At 44.1% G+C, this 4,495-nt stretch overlaps 1 long non-coding RNA gene across 2 annotated transcripts; it reads right to left on the reverse strand.

Annotated features, from left to right (window-relative positions):
- Positions 1 to 438: 438 nt before the first annotated feature.
- On the reverse strand, positions 439 to 3,500 carry LOC136355926 (uncharacterized). 2 transcript variants are annotated; one of them, XR_010740517.1, is made up of 5 exons: positions 2,933 to 3,500; positions 2,699 to 2,825; positions 1,874 to 1,968; positions 748 to 798; positions 439 to 653 (listed from the first exon to the last, which is right to left on the reverse strand). It is a non-coding gene; the product is annotated as an uncharacterized lncRNA (long non-coding RNA). The 2 variants fall into 2 exon arrangements; XR_010740516.1 differs by having other exon boundaries at positions 578 to 798.
- Between the last annotated feature and the right edge of the window lie 995 nt (positions 3,501 to 4,495).

The raw sequence follows: 4,495 nt of genomic DNA on the forward strand, positions 1-4,495 counted from the left end.
ACGGGAATGAGCAATTGTGAGTTACATAGGATATAATTAGAGCAACTGTGAGTTACATAGGATATAATTACCTAATAACATATGTTACCCAATCATTGATGGTTAATGTGAAGATGTTCTCAAACGATCCAATCTAATACAACAAAATTGTGAGCTTAATACAGCATAAGAATATAAATATAGTAGGGCATTTTTGTTTATATAATGTCCGATTTTGCACAGTTCAAACATCTCAACGGAATAAAATATAAAATAAATTATCTGAGATTTTTATTGTTTCAAATATTTCAACAACAAATTAAGCTATCCCCATCATCATTTATACAGTCTTCTACGAACATTTCAGGGACTACAGATATGTACTATATATTAATTTGTATTCCAATTGATGTAAAGACCCCAAACAACAAACTGACTCATTTTTTTTCCGAGTGAACGGGCAGGAACTGTGTCATTTTATTCAAGAGGGAAAATGGAAAAAAAAAAAACAATGAACAGATGGCCACGGTCTTTTACAGGAAAGCAATGTACATAATTTTTAAGCAATGATTTGCAACTATCAACAAACTGACTCCTATCTAGCGTAAACTCCATGTCAACATTGAATTGTCCAAAAGTGCAGATGCGCTTCTGCGCCCAAGTAGCCAAACTCTCTGCATAAATATAAAGTTTCCCCACACTTTGCCAACCATTTACATCCGTCAATCAATCAAATAAACTCAAATTTGTTGTTACCAACTACCCTACCTGAACTGCCTCAACTGGGAAGTTGGTTAGACCCTAATTGTTGTTGCTTACCTGCAAAAGCCTTATCAAATCATGAGCCTTTTCACAATTGAAGCATCACTCAGGATAAGTCGCAAAAATATAGTAAAAAGGAAAATAGGGATAGATTATATAACTCCACATGGATGATTAGCAAACACTAGTAAAAAACTAATCAAGTCTTGTTCAGTCAGAAGCGCAAATTGGCATGTACTTGGCAGAACACACGCTGTAAGATATATGACTACTCATTTTCACTCACCTTAGTTTATTCAAGTCTCATGAGCTTTGACTCCTCAAAGATACAATGGAAGTACATGACTATTAATTTTCAGTACATATAAGGTAGAAATCAATAGGATTATATATTGGAAAATAAAGGAAGCCTAAACCTAGCTCAACAAACCAATTAATATAAACATCAAGAATTTTAATGTCATAACACAATTATCTATCCATGCCTTATCATATATCAGAGCATACTATACTCAACAAACCTATGCAGCAAAAAAAATGCACGCAGTAGGATGAGCTATGGACACCTGGAAAAACAATTTCCACGAAGGTATATTACTCTGTTCCATTTAAAATAAATTACTCTGTTCCATTTAATATAAATGTCTAAGCTACAAGGGCCCATCAGAAATACATTTGAAAAGAAGCAATTTTCTGAGGTTGGCGACAAGGGCCTGATTAGTACAAAAATGTTATTTAGATCCCGATGATATTAAGAATCTTTTATGAAAACAAGCAGTTGAGTACGAAGCTTGATGGAAATAGCTAGTAGCTACATATATCAGTACTATTCTTGCGCTGTCCTTTTATTCTGTAAGTATAGTCATTCACTGGTGAACCATATTACAAACCTCACCAACCATGTAGAAAATATGCAGAAGGTACCAAGTACTGAAGCACTGGTTATATACTTGAGCTACTCCATGCAAAGAAAAAAAAAACTAAATAGCATTCAAACTTTGTATTCAACTGCTTGTTTTCAGAAAATTGCTTAATATCATCACAAACCAAAAATTGCTTAATAACCGGTCCAGGATTCGGCACACCAGAAATTCAAGAAAGCAGTAAAAAGAATAGTATAAATTGTTGTTACCTTGGCTCCCTTTACAAACTGGAGTAGAGGACCTCGGGTGCTAAAGGATAAAGGGTGTCAGCGACTGCCAGAATTTCGGTTGCTAGCTTCTACTTCTGCCAGGTGATGGCAATGGGTCAACAAAACAGATGCGATACGATGTACATGTACATCCAAATTGGAGTATACGATATTTCTATTTGACATCACAGAATGAAGACAAAACAAAACAACAGTATTCAGTTGTCATTAGAGAATCCTACCAGTAATAATTAGTGTTCTCGTATGCTGCACGTCGATCCATTTCACGTTGTTCACAAAAAATAAAAATGTTCTGGGATACCAGAGACTCTCAGGCCCGCTGTCCAGTCGCTTGACCATATAACTAGATTTATGCTACCGGCGGTTAGCGTAGGCTCTAATGCCAAACATCTTGTACGGGTATATGCTTCACATAATTTCTTCAGGCGACAACAACAATATCTATTGTACTGGACGATTCATTTAGAATCCAAAACATTAGTAAATAGTTAAATTTTACTGGATCACAGGCTGATTCCATTAAGGCAAACTTGGAGAGAAATCGGGCATATACCTTCACATATATCAAAACAATGTAAGAGTTATATTTTCAGATAAGTTTCCTAGGACAAGCTGGCCCAAGAAACACAACAAAAACTATCGTAGTTTCTGTCTAAATTGCAGTTGGCCCTAAATCCATCTAACAATTCAAAATTTCATCACGAATCATAGGCAAATCCAACGGTCTCCTCCTTGAAGTAGTCCCCGAAGGACCAGTTCACAGGCGTTTCAATCACTAACGAGGAAAAAGGGTTGGATTTTTACCTCTTGCCTAGAGGCAGGTGAGGCGGACAACGATGAGGTCCTCGTTGGCACGAAGTTGGCCCGCTTGATGCCGGCAGGACGTAGTTCATCCATCGCAGCCAACATCTCTTTCGCCACTGGAGCAAACCTGCACCAACAACATCCAGCTTGAATGCAAAATCCGCAAGAACCAGACTTTTTAGGAAGATGCGAGCAACACCGTATGGTGGCACCTGTTGCGGTAGATTCACTCACCGGCCTGCTTCGATAGCGGCAACCAGTTGGGGTGAACGTGGCGGCGAAACCCTAGGCCGCTGCTGCTCACCTGCTCCGTGGCCTGGTCGGGGCAAAGTAAGAAAGGGAAGAGACACGACGACGCCACAGCAGGGGCGGAGACGAGCGGTTTAGGGGGATCGGGGTCAGGGCATTGTTTGAGGGAATGGGGGTCAACGGCGATTCGGCAGGGACGGGAAGGTCTGCGCGGGAGAGGGAGAAGGCCGCGGCATTCCTGGAGTCTGCCGCGCGGAGTCGTCCCTGCGCCAGTGGCGGTTCGACGGAGGCGGTGGTGGTGGGGGAAGTGGAGGGGATGGAGGAATGGAGCGAGAGAGCAGACAACGGAGCGAACACCTCCCAGCGCTAGCGGCGGCGACGGCGGATGACCCCGTAGCACCAGCGGCGGCGGCGGCGGTTGGATAGGGAGAGCGATCTCGCGTGAGCGGCGGAGACGAGTGGCGGCGGCCCGTTCCGCAGTTGGAAGAGGGGGAAGAGCGCGATTGAAGGGCAGGAGCGCGTGGGAGGGGAGCGTTTGGCGGAGGATCGATCTGGATCGCTGGATGCAGAGATCGTATGGGTAATACCACGCGTGTCTGCCAGGGTTGGAGTCACCGCCACCACTACAGAATTTTTAAGTAAGTAGAGAAGTAGAGATACATAAATTTTACGTAATTGATCAATGTTCCAGGAATTTGCTAACTCACGACCATCGCCGTCTGCAATCTTGAATGCACTTGGCCGCAAGACTTGCGTGATCGTGTATGGTCCTTCTCACTTGGGCGAGAGCTTGTTGCGCCCTGCTTGGTTTTAAACCCGTCGGAGGACATAATCGCCGATCGAAAGTGTACGTGCTCTGATGCGTTTCTCGTGGTATCGGCGAAGGGCCTGCTGGTAGCTGGCTGCTCTGACGGCAATTCTTTCTCGATGTTCCTCGAGTAGATTCACATCGTCGCTGCGTTGCTCCTCTTGCTCCTCGTCGGAGTACTTCTGTACTCGTGTGCTCTGATGTCGTAGCTCCGTGGGGACCATAGCCTCTGACCCATACACGAGGAAGAAGGGTGTCTCCTTATTGGACGTTGTCGGTGTGGTATGCATGGCCCAAAGGACAGAGGGGAGTTCTTCGACCCACATCTTGTGTGTGATATGAGTCTATCGTAGACACGGGTCTTGATCCCTTGTAGTACTATGCCGTTTGCCCTCTTGACCTGTCCATTGCTCTGAGGGTGAGAAACCGAGGCAAAGTAGATCTTGACTCCCAATCCGATGCAGTAATCCTGTAAGTCGACATTGATGAACTGGGGGCCATTATCTGTTATGATGCGGTGAGGCAATCCATATCTGCAGAATATCCCTTTGATAAACTTGATGGCGTTGTCGGCCTTGATTTTCCCTGTGGGCGTCGCTTCAATCCACTTGGTGAACTTGTCAATCGCCACGAATAGGAACCTGTAGCCGCCCTGTCCTCGTGGGAATGGTCCGAGTATGTCGAGCCCCCAGCACGAGAACGGCCAAGTAAGAGGGATAGTCTGGAGCGCCTGCGCTGGT

This window comes from Oryza sativa, chromosome 4, assembly GCF_034140825.1.
Source record: "Oryza sativa Japonica Group chromosome 4, ASM3414082v1".
Lineage (NCBI taxonomy): Eukaryota > Viridiplantae > Streptophyta > Magnoliopsida > Poales > Poaceae > Oryza > Oryza sativa.